Raw genomic sequence first — 24260 nt, forward strand, 5'->3', positions numbered from 1 at the left:
ACATGGTTTCTCCTTGTGTGCATGTTTGTATCTGAATTCTCTTTTATTAGATTGATTATTATTAATAATATTATTATTTTTTGACAGAGTTCTGCTCCTGTTGCCCAGGCTGGAATGCAGTGGCCAATCTTGGCTCACTACAACGTCTGACTCCCAGGTTCAAGCAGTTCTCCTGCCTCAGCCTCCCAAGTAGTTGGAATTACAGGCACCTGCCACCATGCCAAGCTAATTTTTACATTTTTAGTAGAGACCAGGTTTCACCATGTTGGCCAGATGAACTCCTGACCTCAGGTGATCCACACTCCTCTGCCTCCCAAAGTCATGGGATTACAGGCATGAGCCACCATGCCCAGCTAATTCTCTCTTTTTATAAGGACACAAGTCAAATTAAGAGCCCATCCTAGTACAGTGTGACCTCATCTAACCTTACCTAGTTATATCTGGAATTACTCTATCACCAGATAATGTGATTCTGAGATAACAGAAGTTATAATTTCAACATACGAATGAGGACAGGACGCAGTTCAACTCATGACAGTAGCAAACCGTACAGAATTTAGGGGCTTAAAACAACAACCATTTACTTAACTGGAGATTCTGTGAGTCAGCAGTTTTGGCTAGGTTCAGCTGGTTGGTTCTCTTGGCCTCAGCTAAGCTCATTCATTCATCTGTTCAGCAGGCAGTCAGCAAAACAGCTCTGTTTTGGGAGCTGGCTGGCTGTCAGCTGGTGAAATGAGGGCAAATGAGCCATAGGTCTTTGGTCATCCAACAGGTTCACCCACAATTTTTCTAATAGCAACTGAGTAAAATTTTAAAAGTGAGAGCAAAAGCGTGAAAGGCCTTTTGAGGTCTAGCTTGGAACTACCACAGCATCATTTCTGCCAAAGCAAGCCACAAGGCCAGACCCAAACTAAGGGTATGGAAAACAGATTACATCTATTTCGGAAGAAGCTGCAGAATCACATTGTGAAAGGGCATAGAGAGAAAAAAATCTCAGTTATTCTTGCAAATCCTTTATCAAATAGCTAATGCCTCCCACAATCCTGTCTCTGAAAAAATGTCATGCGTGATGTAATATGTTATTTCTCTCTTTTCAATCCAGAGGTAACATGTAAAACTATGATAAACGTAGACATAATATCCCTAAGCCATGTGAATTCCAAATATGGCCTCATTTCTCTGGTGTAATTTATACTTGTTCACTTTAAAAAAAAATGTAAATGTAAATCAAAAAGACCTAGTTCTAGGATATAGAACAAGAATGCATCAAGGCATGACGGTATAGGTATAAATGTGTGGTAGAAGATATGAAGAAAAGTGAGGGAAATTGCAAAAGAAAATAAAATTTTAGGACTCTTTAAATGTAATTCTATCAAGGGGGAAGTTAAGCTCTTTAGACTGAGTCATGTAACATGTTTACAACTTCTGCTTCTAAAATTATAGATTAACTCTCTTCCTCATTGTTCTAATTCTCTAAATGACAGGAGAGAGCAGAGACCAGACCTGCGCCATTTCCAATCACTGAACTTTACAGTAAATTAACTTACTCCTATTGCCTTGTACCTAGCTCAGATCAGAGGATACCCACAACCCCATGACATCTTCAACGTAAAAAACATGAATTTCCCCTCCCCAAAAAGACCACCTCAACTAATCAGATCATTATAACTATGCATAGAGCCTTATATTCAAAAAGTAAATTATATTAAATTTTTCTAAGCTTTGTCTATATAAACAATCTCAAACATCTACACTTAGAAAATGCTGACTTCCGTCATTAAAATCCATACTTCCTAGGTGACTGTCCTCAATCTTTACACTTAAATAAACTCTAAAGGTTGGGCTTGGTGGCTTACGTCTGTAATTCAAGCACTTTGAGAGGCTGAGGCCGGCCAAAGAATCACTTCAGCTGAGGGGTTTAAGACTGGTCTGGGCAACACAGTGAGATCTTTTCTCTACTAAAATGTTAAATATATATATATAGCTGGGCATGGTGATTTGCATCCGTAGCCCCAGCTACTCAGGAAGTCTGAAGTGAGAGGATCACTTGAGCTTAGGAGATCAAGTCTGCAGTAAGCTTTGATTGAGCCACTGCATCCTAACCTGCGCAACAGAGAGACCCTGTCCCAAATAAATAAATAAATAAAAATAAGTAATCATGCCACTGCACTCCAGCCTGGGTGACAGAGTTAGAGCCTGTCTCAATAAATAAATGAATGAATAAATATGCTCTTTAAGGTAGATTTGGACCCTTTTAATTATTTTTAAGTTAACAGAATGTTTGCATCCTAGGGAGGCATATCTGACAGCTGATTCATGTGAAAAAAGATCTGTAACTGATTTATTAATATTAAAATGCCTGCAGGAAATAATGCATTTATACAGAAGAATTTCTTTGTAAAGTTTAGAAGTGAAGCCTATTGCCAAAATTTCATTGTGTTTACATAGGATGATACAAAGGAGATATGAGAATTCCGAAAAACAGAAGGGAATTTAATACTCAGCAGACAGGTTGATTTATTAAGCTTCTCCAAGGCCTAAATTAAGTTTTATCAAATCCATGGTATTCCTATTACTGTTTCCATACCTCCTAAATGATCTTCTGATTATGATGTGGCCACTCAGGCTCTTTGCTGCCAGGGAAGAGGATCACTTATATGGTGGCATGGGGATCTAGAGTCCATAAAATTTATATACCTCTTGTAATGCAAAATTTGATGTTATGATATATAGATAAAGAAAAAGATAGAGATCCCTATAGAGAAGATGCACACATAGACATAGATATATGTACAGATATTTGTTTATGCCAGTCAATGCCTGAACAGTTTATTCATTCTGAGAAAACAGATAAAACTGAATTCTAATCTTGAAAAGCTGTTGCTGTGGCTCTGAACCCCATCAAATGAACTAATACAGTAACAGATACCTGTTAGTTCCAACTTGAGGAACCAACTTCTCTAAGAAATGGCTGGGTCATCTTTTTTTAAAAAAAAACTTATTTTAGGTTTTGGGGTACATGTGAAGAACATGCAAGATTGTTGCATAGGTACACACATGGCAGTGTGATTTGCTGCCTTCCTCCCCTTCACCTATATCTGGCGTTTCTCCCCGTGCTATCTCTCCCCAACTCCTCACCCCCACTGCCCCTCCCCGATTTCCCCCCAACTGACCACAGTGTGTAGTGCTGCCCTCCCTGTGTCCATGTGTTCTTATTGTTCATCTCTTTTTAATTTAAAAAAAAGTATAAAACTGACATACTACTTATCTTACATTATTTTTTGAAAAATATTAATTGAACATTTACATATTCTCTTAATAAACATTTCCCAAATTAAAGCCCCACATTATTTTAATAAAAATATGATGAGATAATCTATATATGATATATAGGATCATATGAATTTATTGATAAAATGAGCCCCATAATTTATGATAGCACATGTTTGCTATATGTCAATGTTAGTCTATGATTCTTTTAATTTACTTTTGTTACATAGACCTAAATTATCCAAGAATGGGAAATATAGACAGGTTCAAATTTTATTTTAGTATTCTTCAGTTTATTTCAACAACATAATATTCTGTCAAGACACCTCGAAGATTTTTCTGAAGGTTGAATTTAGAGATAATGGTTACAAGGAAATATAACCTAAAGCAATAAAACATGGCCATTGATTGCTGCAAAGTGACAGCTGCTGAACAAGCCATGCTGACTCACAACAGAGATATGTTAGCTTTAAAAAAAAAAAAAAAAAGGCATAAGAGACTGAAGTAAAATGACAGAGTTTCCCATGGAGAAAAGGCCTAAAAGCACTGGCCACAGCAGTCTTGGTTATCTGCAAAAAGTTTCAATTGTTCATGGAGAGACATTTGTCTTATACTCCTGTATGTTTACACATCCACAGGGAGAGCTGAAATTGTGACCCTGGGAATACCAGAGAAGCTTGCATGCTGCATGGTTATTTGCAGCCAAAGGAGATGCTGCTGGTGATGGTTATTCATTTAAGAGTTGTGTGCAAAGGTGCTGAAATCTAAGTTTAGTCCTTTATCTCACAGCCAATACTAAATGTTCATAGTATCACTGGTTCCTTAGAATTGTATATTTTTTATTCACATCATAAGTGCTAATTTGTAATTTTATGTGAAGACAAGAACCACATGTTGTTTATATATTTAGGCTGGTGATGTCAAGAATCCAGGACTTGGAATCAAATAAATGTAACTGAGAATCTTGAATCCGCTTCTCTCTAGCTCTGACCTTGAAAAAGTCAACAAGTTGGCAAAGGATTAGTTTCCTCATATGTAAGATAATAATAATCATATCAAAAGAATATTTGGATAAACATGTAAAATTATATTTACCAATTTCTATAAGATCTCATCCTACATAGCATCACTTAGTTTCCTGTAAATAATAAGCAGTAAAGCCAGACAATCACTGAAAATGTCTTTTTCCAAAAGGAAGAGACTATCTTGTGTATAACCACCACTCAGCAAGTAAATAGAAGTTGGTGGTGTTCTCAGATACTTTATATAGTATTTTAGATTATACTATAGTAGATTTTTTCACAATAATTTTCTCTAGTGTCATTCATCTTATTTCATGTCTTTCTAAATTACTTATTTGACTATGCTTTTTGTATGTTTTACATATATACTTAGCACAGAGACACCTGAGTTCTAAACTGCAATAAGTATACTTTCTGTGCTCATATGAATGCCTTTTCCACATGCATTTAACAGTCTTTGATTGTCTTCTTTGAGAAAGAAAGAAAGAAAGAAAGAAAAAGAAAATAATGAAAGCTTGACAGATTTTTGCCAAATTTAATAGATGTGCTTGAAATGAACTAATTTAAAATATGAGCTGTATGGCATTCAAAAATTTGCTTTGGAAGATTCCAAGGGACACCTTGTTTTGAATAGCTGCAGGTGTCTATTTGCAATTTTGTGCAATTATAATCTACAATTCTGTATAAGGTGTCTTGGGATGTAAGGCAGCATTAATTTATTTTTAAACAATAGTTATTTATCTGAAACAATGCAGGAGAACCCACTTGGTTGATAATATAGAATAACATTAAGGAATACAAACATTCTCACCCACAGCATACTATTTCAAACTATCAATGACAATAGTGTACTGGACTAATGCCATATAATAATTTAGTGGCTCAGAAATGTACAAATGACTCATTCACGACCAAGCATTAACTACCTACACTATTCTTTCAAAATCATGGCATTTTGTAAGGTTTTATTATATAAAAAGTGTATATTACATACACATGCTAGTTAACATTTTACATTGTATGAAAGATAACTTTGGATAGAGAATTCTGGTAAGATGGATAAGTAGAAAGCACCAGTAATCTGTTCCTCACCTAGACAACAATTGCATCATCACAATATGTCCAATGCAACTATTTTGGAACTCTGGAGTCTATGGAAGCCTTTCAACATCTAGAGCAAGTCTTTGACAGCAAATTTTGGTTAGTCCAGGCAATTTTAGCCCTTAGCAGAGTAGTCACCATCCCCCACTCATTAGCCCTGTGGTAGGCAATTGTGCATGTGTTCCTGAAGTAGGTTGCACACATATGTTGAATGCAGGATTTCCCAGGGTGGGAAAAAAAGAAATCGGTTCTCAAAATATCAGGAGTATGCTCTGTAAGTAATTGCTTCTGATCACAGAGGTTCAGACACAGAGATAGCAACCACTGTTGTCTCACCCCTAGCCTCCTTTGTTGTATGGATGAAGTGATTCCCAACAATTTATAAGGTTGGCATCCTTTCTATTCTCCCTTCATTTTTCTATTTTTCTCTTTTTGGAGCCAGACTTTGAAAACTAGAACATCAACTTACAGGGGAAACTACCAGTTACGTCACATGCCCAGGAAAGCCTCAGCAAACATCTGAGAAGACCTGAAGTTTACACCTTAGACTGATGCTCAGCACAAAGAGTGACTACAAAACAAACAAACAAACAAACACAAGAGAAAGCAATCATCAAACCCTGAGGAGGAGGAAGAATCTGATTTTTAGAGTTACCATATTATTTGATTCAAATATACAGTTTTTAACAGAAACAGCAAATCACAAGGCATACCAAAGCAAAGAAATAAACAAACAATAAAATATGGTCAATCCAAAGGAAAAAAAAAAAAACTATCTCTGAAAAAAACATGTTGATGGATCTACTGGACAAAGACTTTAAAACAAGTGCCCTAAAGATGCTCAAAGAACTAAAAGATATGGTTTAAAAAAAGATGAACACAATGGAAAATAAATATCAGTAGAGAGATAGGAAACTAATTAAACATTCACTAGAGAAATTCAAAGGCTGAATTGAGCAGGTTGAAGAAAGAATCAGCACACTTAAATAGAGGAAAATGGAAATTATTAAATCTGAGAAATAGAAATAATATTAAAGAAAAATGAACAGAAATTTAGAAACCTGTGGGACACCAGCAAACAAACTAATTACACAATGTGTCAGAAGAGCAAAAGAAAGGAGAGGAGAAAATATTCAAGAAATAATGGCCAAAACTGGTGGAAAGAGAGAATACAGACATTTAAGAAATTCAATAAATACCAATTAGAATGAAATCAGAGAACTATACAAAGAGATATTATAATCAAACTATTGAAAGACAAAGAGATAAATTTAAAAGCAGCAGGGGAGAAGCTACTCATCTCAATAAGATTGGAATCCTTAATAAGATTATCAGCAGGTTTTTTATTAGAAACTTTGGGGGCCAGAAGGCAATGAACCAATACATTTAAAGTTCTAAAACAAAATTACTATCCACTAAGAATTCTATATCTAGGAAAACTGTTGTTTAAAAGTGAAGGAGACATGAAGACATCCTCGGATAAACAAAAGCTAAGAGAGATGGTTATCATGATAATTGTTTTGCAAAAATTTCTAAAGACAGGCCTGCAATTTGAAATATAGGACACTATACAGTAAGTCAAGGCAGCATAAAGAAATAAAAATTGAAGTAATGGTAAATATAGATATGTGGGCAGTTATTTTAAGGTTTTATTATTATAACAATGGTGTGTAACTCTCTACTTTTTGTTTTCTACATAACTTAAGAGACTAAGTTATTAAAATTATTATTTATATTTGAACACACAATGTATTAAGTATGTAGTAGCTGTGACATTAATGACAAGGGGATGGGGACAAAACTGCTAAAGGAACAGAGCTTTTTGTCAAAATGTGGAATATACATACAATAAAATATGATTTGGCCTTTCAAAAGAAAAAAAATTCTGACATCTTTTACAACACAGCTGAACTTTGAGGACATAAGGCTTAGTGACTTAACCAGTCACAAAAAGACAAATACTGTATGATTCTCTTTATATGAGGTACTTATAGTAGTCAAAATCATAGATACAGAAAGTAGAACAGCAATTGCCAGGGGCTAAAGGGAGGAAAAAAACAGAAATTATTGTTTAATGGGTATAGAGTTTTAATTTTGCAAGAAGAAATGAGTTATGGAGATAGATGGTATTGATGATTGCACAACAATGCAGATGTACTTTATAGTATTGAAATATAAGCTTAAAAATGGCCAAAATGATAAATTTGCATTATGTGTATCTCACCACATGAAAACACTAGAAAAAAATATAACTTAGGATACTCTTCTGTGGAGCAGAATGAATTAAAAGCACAGATATAATTCTCAATGTTTTCCTAAGTAATTAATATGTTACTAATGTGTACATAAATAATAAGACACTGAATATTAATAACCAAGACAATGAGGAAACTGTCTCCAGGGCATGTCAGAAGTCTTCACAGCAGTCCTTCCCATCACAGGCCCAGAAGCCTAGAAGAAAAAAGTGGTTTCATGGGCCAGGTCCATGGTCCCCATGCTGTATGCCGACTAGGGACTTGGTGATCTGTGTTCCAGCTGCTCCAGCCATGGCTGAAAGGGAGCCAACATAGAACTCGGGCCGTGGCTTCAGAGAGTGGAAGCCCCAAGCCTTGGAAGCTCCCATGTGGTGTTGAGCCTGCCAGTGCATAAAAGTCAAGACTTGAGGTTTGGGAACCTCCACCTAGATTTTAGAAAATATATGGAAATGCCTGGATACCCAGGCAGATGTTTGCTGCAGGGGTGGAGCCCTAATGGAGAACCTCTGCTAGGGTGGTGCAAAAGGGAAATGTGGGATCAGAGCCCCCACACAGAATCCCTAGTGGGGCACCACCTAGTGGAGCTGTGAGAAGAGGACCATCATTCTTCAGACACCAGAATGGTAGATCCATTGACAGGTTATACTCTGCTCCTGGAAAAGCCACAGACACTCAATGCCAGCCCATGAAAGCAGCTGGGAAAGAGATTGTACCCTGCAAAGCCACAGAGGAAGAGCTTCCCAAGACCATGGGAACCCATGGCCTTGCATATGCGAGACCTGGTTGTGAGATAATGGAGTCAAAGGAGAATATTTTGGAGCTTTAAGATTTGATTGCTCTGCTGGACTTCGGACTTGCTCCTTTGTTTTGGCCAATTTTTCCCATTTGGAACAGCTATATTTACCCAGTACCTGTGCCCCCATTGTATCTAGGAAGTAACTAACTTGCTTTTAGTTTTACCAGCTCATAGACAGAAGGGACTTGCATTGTCACAAATGAGACTTTGGACTGTGGGTTACTGTTGAAATAAGACATTGGGGTACTACTGGGAAGGCATGAATGGTTTTGAAATGTAAGGAAATGATATTTTGGAGGGGCTGGGTGGAATGATATGGTTTGGCTGTGTCCCCATACAAATCTCATCTTGAATTTCCATGGGTTGTGTGAGGGACTCAGTGGGAGCTAATTGAATTACGGGGCTGGTCTTTCCCAGGCTTTTCTCCTGATAGTGAGTAAGTCTTATGAGATGTGATGGTTTTAAAAAGAGGAGTTTCACTGCACAAGCAGCCTTCTCTTGTCTGTTGCCATGTGAGACACAACTTTCAGCTTGCGACATGATCGTGAGGCCTCCCCAGCCACCTGGAACTGTAAGTCTAATAAACTGCTTTCTTTTATAAATTGCCCAGTCTCAAGTATGTCTTTTACAGCAGCATGAAAACAGACTAATACAATCACTTATTTTTGATAAAACAATAATATTCAAATCGATGTATTCTTCCTTAGCAAATGTTATGCCAACATCTTCTTAAATGGAGGAACACTGTTTGCATCCTTGTTAAAGTAGGCATGAATAAGATACTATCTTTACCATTGTTTTGTATTCTGTTGAAGGAATTAACCAGCATAATCAACTCTACTGTTTACATATCACTTAAATAACATATCCTCACTGACCAATCACCTACAAACTTTAAAAGATGTGATTGTTCATTTATCATGATGCATACCTGTTATTTACGCAGTGATGTGAAGACTGAAGAGTTAGCAGTAGAATTCTGATAGTCAGTAATACCATGGTACCTTTAATTTGAACAAAGTTGGTGAAGAGACTAGTGTTATTTTACCAGACCACTGCAACTGAAATTTATGCACATTCAAACCATCTAAAGCCAGTACCATCTGTAATTATTGTTTTGTTATGTGAAAGCTACTAGTTTGGTATCTCAGTTTTATATCTTGTTACTTTACTCATTTAGTTTTGGGTGAATTTTCTACTAGATGCTTGTCAGTTTTCCAGAGAACTATTATTGACCAACGAAAATGAAAAAGCAGCAAAGAAATTACAAATTACATTGCTAGAAGTAAAATTCCAATTGAACTTAAGTGAAGTTATAGAAGAAAAAGTTGACCCTGGAATGTTAGCACTGCTACCATTTAAGAGACACTGAATATGGGGCCAGAGGAACTTAGTGAGGCAGAAGTCAACATAAAAGAAGAAAGCAGTTGTAACTAAAAGGATGAAGGCATACCAGAGGAAGTAACACTGGTAAAAACCTTTCCATTAAAGGAATGCTTTGGCATATTTCATGATGGTGAAAGTGCAAAGGATAGTTTGAAGCTGATACGTACTTTGAAAGCTGTATGACAATTCATTAAGCAGAGAAATGATTCACTCTGCATTATAAGCTTTATGATGAGAAGGAGAAAAAGCAAACATTGTTCAAATTATTCTTATAAGTTTCTATGCAAAAAGTTAACGCGAAAATACAGAAAAAAAAACTTCAGTTTGCTATACTTTTTTTGTGTGTGTGATGAAGTCTCATTTACCTTGCCTGGGCTAAGATGACAGGAACATGACAATATGCCCTGCTTAGTTCTCTGTACTTCTAATGTCTTAAATCACAGTGCACTCTAGAATATTACTTTCATGACTTTCCCACTTTTTTCTATATATTTATAACCTAGAGAAAGGGAAGTTTTTATGATCGGACAAAAATGTTTAAAATCAGGAACAATCATAGATTGTTTCACTGATAATTGGGATCACTCTCTGTGGTTTCTGCTTGCACAGTTTTAAGTACTACCATATATTTCCAAAGCATGAAGTGTCTGTATTCACTACAAGTTTCTATGTGTACATCAACTCAGATTAATTTTTTTTAAAAGCCTGTTTTGTTCATGATTATTAACTACTAAGAAAATTTCTCTCTTGTTAGCTTGGTTGGCACCAGTCTAGAAAAAAAAGTTTTTCTCTACCCTAAACGATGACTTAACAAAATGTTATAATATATCATTACAACTATATTGAGATGATAGACTTCTGGGGATGTCCTAGGAACCAGTACAAAATTTATTATTCAGTGGAATACAATTATTTATAATAAACATTTTTACACAATATTTATTCTAAATTTCTAACTACCTTACAAATAGCCTTCTAGACAATGAAATTTCCACCTGCCCAGCATACCTTCACATCTCATAGGAAGATTGTATATAGCAAATAATTGATTCTATTACATTGGTATGCTTCCAGGAATGACAAAAGTAAGTTCTTTTCTTTCTTCTAAGTAAAATACTTTAGTTCAATATTCTTCCAAAATCAATAACCCATGAATTAAAATAATGTTTCATGTAAAGTGGCTTGTGTTTCCATATACTTATTTATATTTTGCTTGCCAATGTTTTAAAATCTGTTTCACTTACAGTACATAATATGTATTGCCAATGTTTATAGGAGACATGTATTCATTTCAGTTACCTAAGCCTTTATTGTACATCAACAGATGACCAGTCAGTATTATAGATATTTTTAAAATCACGAGAAAAAAATTCCAGCAGATGACTTTCTATTCTAGTGGCATATGCAGAATTGTAAACAACAATTGCAGTAGTGAGTTTTGAGGAGTAGGGTTATGCCATACCAGTCAACTGTTAGTTTATACGTACAAATCTCCCATTGTACATTATGGCATTTAAGATGGAAAAGTACGTCACAAAGCATACATGCCTAAAGATACAATTTCATAGGCAGGCTGTAAATAATGTTTGATCTTAATTATTGTACTAGTTATTATCATTATCAAGGATAGTGAATGAATAAAGAGAACATATTTAAAAAAGAAGAGTTAAAAACCATAATATTTATTAAATCTTTAATTTTGAGCCACCTAAAATTCACTCTAAATATAATAACTCACAGATATGTTTACAAGAGTCTGATGGTGATGACCCTCATGTACTGAAGTGCAGGAAATGATTAACATAGTAAGTTTAAAAATATATTGATTTTTAAAGTGACACTCTACTAATTTGATTCTATAAGATTTAAGGAAGTTTCTACTTACCCTTTAGGAACAACAAAGTAGACATAACATGAAACATTATTTCATTCAAGGTAATAAGGTTTATTTGATCATCAAGTCAATATAGTGTAAAATTTTAATATATTAAATGAATCTACTCCCATACCCTCAATATCTTCTAGAACTTACTAATATTATAACAGGGTTTCTTTAAAAACATCTGATTTGTAAAGCAATAAAAAGGAATGCTTGTATTAATTAAATATACAGACTACAGAGCCAGAATGAATTGAGTGTAAATCTCTGCTTGCCAAGGTGTTTATTTCTCTTACTTTGGCAAATTACTTAATCATCCTGAAAGTTAATTTTTCTATCCATGATACCGAGAAAATAAGAACTCTACCATGAATATAAGAATGAAATTAATAATTTATTTTAAAAGTCATTAAAAACTGTGGTATCTACTCTATATTATGTCCTTGCTGATGATAACAACAATCAGACTGCTATTAAAAATCTAATGTTCCTAAAAGGACTAAGTTCTCAGGATTTCTATGCCACAGAATTTCAGATGCTTCCCACTTCCTACCAAAGCAGCAAAACACAAATAATAGTTTACCACTGGAGATTAGCTGTATCTTATAGCTTTATAATTATTTCTTTATTTTCTCCTGTAACATATTGCTGTTTGTAACATATAAATTATGACTAGATACATTCACCAGACATTTATTAATGGATATAAATTTGCTTTGCTAAATTTGAAAAATAAATATTACATAAATAGCATATAAAGAAGTGCTTTCTTAAACTCATGATCTGATTAGTATGCTTTTGAGTATTAAAACTCTTATATTAGTTTTGATATGCTGGAAAGCATTAATTTTCTCATAAAAATAATATCAAACTTGTTTCTTTAAGCATACTAAAATTTACTCTCCAACTAGAACCCATAAATGACACAAGTTATGCAATCTGCTTATCTTTTATGTAGGTAACGACTAATTCCACTCTGTAACTTGAACTTTCAGTAACAAGTAACAAGAAAAGCAAGTTATGCTATTTATTTCTGGTAACATTAAGTCAACATTCTTTTAAAAATCAATTATTCGGCTGGGCGTGGTGGCTCATGCACATAATCCCAACACTTTGAGAGGCTGAGGTGGGCGGGTCACAAAGTCAGAGGTTCAAGAGCAGACTGGCCAACATGGTGAAACCCTGTCTCTACTAAAAAATTCAAAAATTAGCTGGGCATGGTGGCTTGTGCCTGTAATCCCAGGTACTTGGGAGGCTGAGAAAGGTGAACTGCTTGAACCAGGACTGGTTCAAGTGAGCAGAGATCACGCCCCTGTATATCAGCCTGGGATACACTGGTTGCAGTGAGCAGAGATCACACCCCTGTACTCCAGCCTGGGATACAAAGGAAGACTCCATGTCAAAAAATAATATAAAATAAAATAAATAAATAAATAAATAAATACTTCATCAATGAAGAAAATTGTTACACTCTTTTCTTTAAAATAATTATCTTATATAATAAACTTCATTGCCAGAGTTAGTGTCATTTCTGAGAGCTCTCTTTTTCTAGACTCTGTTCAACTGACAGATATGACAACTCAAATCTACCTAACATTAAAACAAAAGACAGATTTTTGAAAACATAACCTTACAAAACTGTTAAATTGGTGAGAGAATACTAGTGAAATTTCTATTTAAAAAGTTCTTATAGGCTGGGTGCGGTGGCCCAAGCCTGTAATCCCAGCACTTTGGGAAGCCGAGGCGGGTGGATCACGAGGTCAAGAGATCGAGATCATCCTGGTCAACATGATGAAACCCCGTCTCTACTAAAAATACAAAAAATTAGCTGGGCATGGTGGCGCGTGCCTGTAATCCCAGCTACTGAGGAGGCTGAGGCAGGAGAATTGCCTGAACCCAGGAGGCAGAGGTTGTGGTAAGCCAAGATCGCGCCATTGTACGCCAGCCTGGGTAACACAAGAGCGAAACTCCGTCTCAAAAAAAAAAAAAAAAAAAAAAACAAAAACAAAAGGTTCTTGTAAATAGAAAATGTACTTTTTCAAATCTGAATTTAAAATACCAGTACTTGAATAAATAGGTAATTTACATAAAACTTTTTGTATTGCTAACAATTTGCAACATTTCACGTTTGTTAAGGGAAAATAAAGTGAGAAATAAAAGTGAATTCCTAAACAGATATGCACACAGTTGTTTATAGCTAAAAAGCAAACAGCAATGACAAACATACAAATTATTGAAGGCTAAGTGAGCTTCACTTCAAATCTACTTTCAAAGGAAAATGTTATTAAAACAAACCAAAACTCCATATATTGAAATTGCAAACTTTAGCTGAAAATCAATATACAACCCATATTTGCATTACTAATACTGCAATTATTTTGAGTACTCATTTTACATAAATTGTACTTTCAAGTTGAGAGGATTAATTAGTGGAATTCTAGTAAATCCCGTGTAGTCAGCCAAACAGTACATATTGAGTATCTAATTCCATAATTTGCATAAATGCCCTTATAAATCAAATATTTATAATTGTTAAAAAAAAAATAGTATCCTTATAGAAACTTGATTAGGAATAGTGTGGTTCCTCCCAGACTTCCTGAAAACCTGCTGTCTCTCAGAAGAGTGAGAACAAACCCACCATAATGCCTTTAAAAATGAGGTATATCTCTAGACTCCTTAATAACTATAGCAGTAGTAATAATAATGACAACTACTTATGTTTAGTGAGTGGTTTCCATTTTCTAGGTACAATATATGAGATTTCTCCTGTTAATCCTCACAGAAGCTCTGTAATGACTTATTATTATTTCCCACTGCCCAGAGCAGGCGACCCCAAACTATGGTCCACAGGCTGCATGCGGCCCCCTGAGGCCATTTATCCACGCCCCCCCCGCCCCCCCGCACCGCACTTCAGGAAGGGACACCTCTTTCATTGGTGGTCAGTGAGAGGAGCACAGTATGTGGTGGCCCTCCAACAGTCTAAGGGACAGTGAACTGACCCCCTGTGTAAAAAGTTTGGGGATGCCTGGCCCAGAGAGAAATCTGAGGCATAGAATGGTGACATAACTTCAGCAAGATCATATAGCTAGGATGCAGGAGAGTCAGGATCAACATAAACTCAGCAAAAATCAGATGTGGATGAAGATAAAAGTTCAACTCACTCTTTATCTAAGATCAGTTTTCACAGCATTGGTTCCCAAGGGTACAAAGAAGTAGCTATTTTACAGACTATATAGTTTGCCATACTGCTAGGTCTTTTAAATATTTCTTTCTCTTACCTACTTAGGGAGCGATCAGACCAGGGAAAGCAAGACACTGGCTCACCATACCACAGATGAAGTGAAGCAAATATAAATCACAATACTTAGTTGATCACTTTAAAAGAAAGAACCTCCTGCCAGACAGTAGAAAGGGCCATTTAGGCCACTAAGGAAATCTCATATTCATATATTTACTTATATGAAATCTGATAAGATAACATTTGTTTACCTTGTTACACTGTGTTATACCTTAAAGCTAGCTTAAATTAAAAATATTGAAGAAACATAAGTTTAAGGACCTGCTGAAATGGAGACTGAATATTCAGATGAAATAAAACAAATATGAATTCTGCAATAATATGTACATTTTTTCAGTGTTGGCTCCACTCATTTTAGCAACAACTATGAAACAAACACTGAATCTCTCACACAAATAGCTAATAATTAAGAACACATCATTTCCTAAGACAAACATACTGATTGCTGGTACTATGGGCATGGAAGAATTTCTCACAAGTTTGCCAGTAAAGAAAATTATGTGATAAAATAAACAACTCTAAATCTCAGTTTTTTTGTGAGATTCCACATAAACTTGGTATTAAAAAAAACTCCATCTAATAGATTTATCAAAGGATTCAACATGGTGAGGCATGAAAAGCACTAAGCACAAGACCTGGACCATACTGCAAGCCCAAGAAATAGGAGCCCCAGGAATAGAAATCAAAATAAAACAGCCCTGGCATTCTTAGCTGTTCTTATATTACACTGTTGTTTAAACTGATAGTGAAATCCAGCAAAAGTGATTCTAGGCATCAATCTTGACTGAATTCAGGCACACGAAGAACACTGTTTAACATTTTTTCAAACCAAATGTTGTCTGTAATAAGACAAGATAGCCATAAACATAGTCATTTTTATAACTCTTTCACAATGAATCAATATGCTATAATCATTGCCAAAATTTTACTCTATTATATCCATTGTATATGCTACGATGTCACCTATTTGACTCTAATTTAATCAAGATTTTAATCTAAAAAGTCAGTATTTCAAAAATAAGAGCACTAGATATTACATTTTCTTGGAAATGATGTTCTTCGGGCCTCCATGTTTGGATCCCCTTCCACAAACATTCCCTTCGTGGAAGCCGTTTTTCTCTTTCCTGGATTTTCCCTCTGGAGTCCCCTTCCACGAACACTCCCTTTGTGGAAGCCTGTCTTCCCCTCCTGAACTCTGTCTCTCTCTATTCCCTTCCACTCAGTGTGGAAGCTGCTTTCCTCTCCTGGATTCCATCTTTCTGGATTCTCTCACTCTGTATAGAGTTAGCTGGCTGTTTCTCCTCCTGTTTCTCTGTCTTTAAATAAATCACTTTCTACAAATACTTCTGAGTCCAGCATTTACTATGCACTGCACTGTGGTCCCCTCTCTCATTCTTGAGAGGGCAGGAGACCAAGAACCTAGAGAAACATCCTCTCAGGGGAACTGAGGGCACCCTGAACCCCAATATTACATTTTGGCGAGCCAATCAGGAGAGGGGTACACCAGAAGAGGGATACACCTGAAGAGGGGTACGCCTTAAGGGGGTACAGCCGGGAAAGTACAGCTGGAGAAGAAAACTTCAAAATCGTCAGTAAAACCAGCCCCATTCTGTCCTGTCTCTTTATGAACACCTGAAGCGGCCACAGCCATGAACCTGATCAGAGGCGACTCAGAGAAACCACCCAGCCCTTCTTAAGCAGCGAAGCCCAGCCAGAATTAAAAGTGCAGTTTTTTTACCTTCAAGCTCTGTCTCTGCTTTCCATTTCCTTCTCTATCCTTCCGATATTATCTCTGGGACCTAAGGGAGCCTGTAGGGAGGAGCAGGTGAGCACCGCCTCCAGGCCTTTCACTCCTTGCCAGTGGGGAACAGCCCGGCCAGCCTGGCCCCAGGGGTGGAACCTAGTGCGCAGCCGTGAGCTGGAGAAAACAGCGGGGAGGGGCGAGGTACTACGGGAGCCTGCAGGGGTGGGCAACGGGCAGCCTGGCGCATGGCTATGGCAGGCCTCTCCGGCATTCCTCAGTCCCAGGCAGCAGGGTAAAAAGGCTCCCCAGGGTGTTTGCCTACCGGCCATGGGTCCCTTTGTGGGCAGTAGCTCGGGAAGTGGCCCAGGCGTGCAAGTGGTTCTGGCAGGGTCAACATGGTGACCGAAAGCCATGGGGGTGAGGGAACACTCAGCAGCCCAGCAGCCGCTGCAAACGCGGCTTTTAAAATGACGCAGCAAGCGGCTTTTTTTCTCTGCGGGTGTGGCTTAGGGAAAGGGAGCAGCTGATGGTCGTCAGTTCCACCCGGCTTTTAGGCAGGCCACTTAGCATTAGAGTGCAGCATTCACATTCAAAATACGGCTTAAGAAGGCTTTCTGCCTTCTCTTAATCCAACTGGACTGTTTGCACAGTTGGTTAAGGTGTAGGGTCTGCAGCTGCAAGGTTGCTTGTTCAAATCCCAGGTGGGGTCTGTCTTGACTTGGTGAAACCTGTCTGAGAAATTTAGAACCTGGAGGCTGTGGGACTTTGTGTTTGGTGTATAATTTGTCTTGCTTAGGATTGGTTCTCCCTATAGCAAGACTTTTCCATCTGGAAGATTATACTTAAACTGGTTCCAGGGCCCAAATAATTAATGGCAGCTCTTGCATCTCTAAAGGGATTTTCCTACAATGGAAAATGGGTAGGGAAAAAGATGGCTGGGTCCCAAGGGCATTGTTCCAGCCTCAGACATGCCTGGTCTGCCTTCTTTGAACTCTGTGCTCTAATGGCTCCTCACTAGAAGTTTCACCTTCTGGGGCAGTTTTATAAACTGGCCTGTGTAAATTGGATTATTGCTGAGAAATATTGGAACTCATCTCCTGAGCCTCACTGGCCTCATCAGGGCTCCTTGGTACGTGACTACCCAACCCAATATCGCCTCTCGTTACATGCTTCTGTGGTACTCACTAGAGGTCCTGCAGGTAGTGAGAGTGGTCCTATGATGCTGGTAGGTCATGATTCAAATCCAGTACATAGGAGGCCCTCTGATAAGATGGATCACCTATCTTGGGCACACCAAATTTCGGGGTACCGACTGAAAGACGTTTCATTTTAGTACCATTTTACATGGGGAATGCCTCAGGTGGAAGCGATTGTAATATCTTTAACCAGGATGCGGGCATCCCTTGTGTTCGATTTCAGATGGGTACTTCTATTCCTAAGCTCAAGTCCCCCTTAAAGGGTCTACTGGAAAACTGGGACCAATTTAACACACAGTCTTTAAGGTAGAAGCGGCTTATTTTTCTCTGCCAAACAGAGTGGCCAAATTACCCTCTGCTGAGTGGAAAATGTAGCTTCCAAAGAGAAGAGAAGACAATCCAACAGCTTTCCTTGGGTGATTACAGGAGGCCTTAAGAAAGTACAGACCCGTCACCAGACTCCCTTGAGGGTCAGTTAATACTAAAGGACAAGTTTACTAGTCAGCAGCAGATATCAGGCGGAAGCTCCAGACATTGGCTTTGGGACCAGAACAGAGTCTAGAATCATTACTGAACCAGGCAACCTCGGTGTTTTATAATACAGACCAGAAGGAACAGGCTGAAAGGAACAGGTGAAATCAGCCTTAGTTATGGCTCTCAGGCAAGCAGACCCTAGGGGCTCAAATGTGGGAAAGGCTTTAGCCACCAGTCTGGCAAAACTTGCTACCAGTGTGATCTGAAAGGACATTTTGTAAGAAATTGTTCCTCCAAAATGGATCACCATCTCATTCATGCCCACTGTGCCAAGGAAATCACTGGAAACTTTTGTCCTAGGGGATGAAGGTTCTCAGGGCCTGAAGCATCTGACCAGATGACCCAATGGCAGGACTGACGGTTCCTGGAGCAAGTACCAGCGTGAACCGTCACCCACACAGAGCCCCGGGGAAAGCTGACCATAGAGGTCCAGGAAGTCAATCTTCTCCTGGACACTGCATGGCCTTCTCAGTATTTCTCTCCTGCCCTGGAGACTTGGTGCTTGTTAATTATCTCCCCTCAGACTCTCCCTCTCTAGGCCCATCATGGGAAGGTCATTTTCAGTCATTCTGTCCACTCCAACAGCAGTTAAGGTAGTGGAAATTAACTCATGGATTCATCACACTCAGCTGAAGCCTTGGATACCTCCTGAGGGAAGTCACAGACCCTCCACTCCACAACCTGAAGTTCCAGGAGACGACCCTTTGTATCCCTGCGAGACCTGAGAAGATCTACATCTGCTTTTCCAACAAGATACCCGGGAAGTAACAACTCATATCTAATTTATATCCTGGCATTAATAGGACTATAACCCTCAACTTTACTATCTCTTGAACTCTGATTATCCTTTTCATAGTGAGAAAGGAACCTGTCTCTTCCTAGGAAAAATGCTGCTATTTTGTAAATGAGTTAAGTGTTGTTTTAAACATAGAACCCAGGAATCAATCAAACAAAGGGCTAAAGACCTTCAAGAACCTGGCTCTGTTCTCTCCTAGGCTCATTTATAACCATTCTATATTTGTTGGCCTCTGGGCTTTTCATCTTTAACCACCTTGTTACATCCCTTTCTTATAGAACCATGAGGTCACAAATAATCCTGCTGCTGGAACCCCAGATGTCATTGGCTCGTGAGCTCTATGGTGGACCTCTGGGATCAACCTGTACCCCTGAAAGTCTCCCCTCTGGAGGAAACCTCAACTGTAGGGCCTATTCTATGCCCCATTTTAGCAGGAAGTAGTTAAAGAGGATCTACATCCATAATTCCAACAGAAGTTGGGCTTTCCTGTTCAGAGCGGGAGAATGAGGAAACATGTTCTCTTTCCAGGTCCACAAGGGAGTGTAGTTTTAAGGACAAGAACTTCCTAGCACCATGCCCCACTTCCATCTCTCTCCTTCCAGGGGATTTAACAGTTTGGTAGGCAGGGCATGGTGGCTCACACCTGTAATCCAAGCACTTTGGAGGCCAAGGCAGGGGGATCACCTGAGGTCGGAGTTGAAGACTAGCCTGAACCAACATGGTGAAACCCCATCTTTTAAAAAAAAAAGAAAACAGTTTGGTTTAGTTTGAATTTTGCAGGCACAGGAACAAACTAAGAGTCAATCACTCCCGTGGAAGTTCTAAGGAACTCCTTTCATTGGCCAGGGGTCTTAGAGAAGGTGGGGGTTCCTCCCAGGTTAAAAGTCCCCTTCTTCCACATCCCTTTGGACTCCATGTTTGGATCCCCTTCCACAAACATTCCCTTCATGGAAGCCATCTTTCTCTCTCCTGGATTTCCCCTCTGGGGTCCCCTTCCACACTCATGGAAGCCTGTCTTCCCCTCCTAAATTCTATCTCTTTCTATGCCCTTCCACTCAGTGTGGAAACTGCTTTCCTCTCCTGGATTCCATCTTTCTGAATTCTCTCACTTAATGTGAGAGTTAGCTGTTTCTTTCTCTCCCCTTCTCCTGTTTCTCTCTCTAAATAAACCACGTTCTACAAACAAACAAAGAAAAAAAGAAAATGATCTTCTTCTTCTTCTTCTTCTTCTTCCTATTCTTCTTCTTCTTTTTTTTTTTTTACTTATTTAACTGTGCCTAGCGAAGCACAGTATACCTCAATTGACCACTTAAGTTTTACCCTTCTGAACCAATGATACATTTCTTAAAATTGTGTGTGAAAGTTATGAGGCTGTATGCTCTAGGAGGTGAATTACGATAGATTTGAATTTGCTTTAAATAAAGCATTTGTATTTTTCTGTGTGTGTTTTCTATTGATTGTCACCATCAAAGCTACTCATAGATTATGTGCTTCTGTTTCAACAAAGAAAAATCTAAAGAAAAATAAATAAAAGTAAACTTTGGTTATTACTACTTATCATGCAGTTAGCCACGAGTTGTGTACAACTTGAAATATTTTTTTCTCACTTAATGGACATATTTTTAATAAGTATCAGTGGTGAGCTTTTATGACCATATTGCAGTTGTCTGCAGTGTGAATGTGTATTTCTCTTTTCAGGGATTGCAGATACGTTTGGATCTGCCTAGCAATCTCAAATGTCCACAGTAAGTATTGAGGTGACATAGAGTTACAAAGTTCTTCAAAACATTGTATTATTAGGGTAATTACCCTGTGCACAGTGCCTGGCTCACTGTGGTTCTGAAGAGGTAGTTAATAAATTCATGTATGAAAAATGAAAGAAAAAAAAGGAAAGAAAGAAGAAAGAGAATAAGTGAGGAAACATTTGAGTACCTACCATAGTATTTGCAAAGTGCAAGGGGTATAAAAAATGTGCTTGTTTATTTCCCCCAAAGAGATTAGAATATAAGTGATGAGCTTATAAATATATATGAAAGAATACTTAGTAAAAGAGAATAGTATAAGTCAATCATCAGGGGCTAAAAAATCTCTAAATGCTATTGGACTTCAGAGAAAAGAGCCAAGAATCCTAAATATTTTATATATATTTACTATTTCAAATGTGGAGTCCAGTGACTCAAGTACTATCATATTCTTCCCTAACATAGGTTTTAAGAATTGTCTGGTTCTCTAGATTTCTAGTAGTTGTTACAGAATATCAGTCTCTTAACTAAATATATACTACTTGGTTTTGATTAGCAAATCAGAAAGCATACCAAAGACTACAGTTAAATCAAGGTGAAGATTTCTGTATGATTGAAAATACAGATTTTATTGGAAAGAAGCAGCTGTGTTCCTGAGGTTAGAGCACTTTGTTGCAGAAAGAATATCAATGGAGTGTTTATGAAATAACAAGGGAACATCACATCGCAAAGAGCAATGAAAGCCTCTTTTTAAAAAATCTGTATAATAAACATGTCTAGATGGTTATGGTTCTGGCTGATCGCTACAGAGGAAATATTAGAAAAAATCTCTACTCATACATTTTTCATGAAATGTTCTGTATTATACATCACAGCTGCAAATCTGCCCTCTGAAGTTTTCAGCTTCTTAATGACACCAGCGATTTAGGGCACAGGGTGGAGTTAGGCTGACATGTGACTGATGAGGTGGAAGTGTGAGTCTGAGGGCCATTGAACACAGAGAATTTCCCAATGTATCATAATTACAGAAACACCTGCACTGAGGAATTTGTGCTGAATCAGAGAAAAGACATGGAACTTAATGGTCTGCAAGATCCTTTATCTCAGACCCACGGCTGCTGGAAATAAAGGATACAGTTGTGTTTAAAAGTGATTTTAAGGCATTGGTTTTTATTCTTCCAATAGATGATATTTTCATCATCTGAAAATCTTTGTCTCATTTCAGAATGGGAAATTGGTTATTGAAACACTGTTGAAATGTGCTAGGAACATTTTCAGGAAAATGATGCAGAAATGTAAGGTCACAAACTACTGAGCTTGATGAAACACTCAAAGCTGGATTATTCTGAGTTTTTTTTATCTTTACAAAGTCTACCATTTATTGAAAAAAAAAGTAAATATACATACATATTTTAAGCTAAGTAACACAGCATTTAACAGTGGGATCAATCTTCAAGTTAGAATTCTTATCCCAACGTGCTCTTAACCATCTGTTAAATCTCTGGGCTGATTTAAGGGGAGAAGTTATAACAGTGTTAGGCCTTTTACAAAAGAGTTCAGGTTAAAATTTATTTATATGTAGACTAATTTGAGAAGGGTAAGAAAGGAAGATAAAATAACAAAATATGTTTATTAGGAGGGAAATTAAATTCATTATAAGAAGCAAATAATATTTGTTTTAATCAGTGAAAGTAAAGCAAGTTCAGTAGATAATAGTAAATATAAAATAATTCAGTGTATTAGAACAAGGTATTTTGGTTCATTATTTGTTTCTCTTTAAATATTTAATCTGTAATAAAAAAGACAATGTTCTTTGGATGAATGCTGCATTTGAAGTTATTTACAAAATTTTTTCAGCAATTAACACATATTTTGGATAATGTCTTTCCTTACATGAGTTGACAGTCATTCCTTTATTAGAATATTCTAGTATAAGGATAATGAATACAAATTTTAAGTACAGTATATCATTTATCATATATAGAAATAGCATGTTTACTTGTTAAAAATAAAAATGATAGAAAAAGAAAATGTAAAAAGCCAAAAAAATTCCCCATTATATCGTTAATCAGATATACCTGCAATTAACAGAGTGGCATAAATCCTTTCAGAAAATGTATTATGTAACCGCCTCATAAGAGATTGAAAAATTTAAAGAACAATCTGTTTTGTATATAGATTTAAGATCCAAGATTGATAACACTTTTTATTTTATTTTATTTTATGTATTTATTTATTTTGTCTGAGACAGAGTTTCACTCTTGTTGCCCAGGCTGAAGCGCAATGGCGCAAGCTCGGCTCACTGAACCTCCACCCGGGCTCAAGTGACTCTCCTGCCTCAGCCTCATGAGTAGCTGGGATTACAGGCATGTGACACCAAGCCTGGCTAATTTTGTATTTTTAGTAGAGATGGGGTTTCTCCATGTTGGTCAGGCTAGTCTCGAACTCCCGATCTCAAGTGATTCATGCCCCTCTTGGCCTTCCAAAGTGCTGGTCTTACAGTTGTGAGCCTGGCCGATGACTCTTTTTCATCCTTTGTATGTACTGAACAAAATTTATCACAGAGAATATTTGAATTAATAAGAAATACAAATGTATTCTTAAATTTAAATATAAGTATTATTAATTACATTTACCTGTGAACCATTAAATAGGAAGATTGCATTTAAATGAGTAGGTTATCTGATCAGTAGAGAAGTGAAGGATTGCTCCAAATAAAATACAGTAGCCTAAATACTGTTTGTGAGAGGACTAAAGAAGGAAACAAGAGGATAGAACTTTGGCACATGCACTCATCTGACCACCATAGATTGATGAAAAGCAGCTCTGTGTGCCTGTTCAGGCCTTGCATTTGGAAGCCTGATTTCCTGGGTTCACATTCTAGCTCTGGCATTAACTAGATGAGAGAATTTGGATGGCAAATATATTATCAACTGTTAAGTAAATTGGCACTTTAGAGACTTTTTTTTTTCTTTTTTTTTTTCTTTCCAAGACAAGTTCTCTCTCTCTTGCCCAGGCCGGAGTGTGCAGTGGCTGGATCACAGCTCACTGCAGCCTCAACTTCCCTGGCTCAGTAGATCTTCCCACTCAACCTTCTGAGTAGCTAGGACTACAGGCAGGCACCACCACACCCAGCTAAATTTTTGCATTTTTTTTTAATAAGCTACAGAATGTCGTCATGCTGCCCAGGTTGGTTTCAAATTCCTGAGCTTAAGCCATCTACCTGCTTTGGTCTCCCAAA

At 37.4% G+C, this 24260-nt stretch overlaps 1 long non-coding RNA gene across 1 annotated transcript in view; it reads right to left on the bottom strand.

Annotated features, from left to right (window-relative positions):
* LOC141583918 (uncharacterized) overlaps positions 1–16883 on the bottom strand; it is a 380277-nt gene extending 363394 nt beyond the window's left edge. The window contains exon 1 of the long non-coding RNA XR_012516752.1: positions 16746–16883. This is a non-coding gene — a long non-coding RNA (uncharacterized LOC141583918). The remainder of the gene's footprint in view (positions 1–16745) is intronic.
* Positions 16884–24260: the final 7377 nt, after the last annotated feature.

Source organism: Saimiri boliviensis, chromosome 3, assembly GCF_048565385.1.
Source record: "Saimiri boliviensis isolate mSaiBol1 chromosome 3, mSaiBol1.pri, whole genome shotgun sequence".
In the NCBI taxonomy this organism is placed as follows: domain Eukaryota; kingdom Metazoa; phylum Chordata; class Mammalia; order Primates; family Cebidae; genus Saimiri; species Saimiri boliviensis.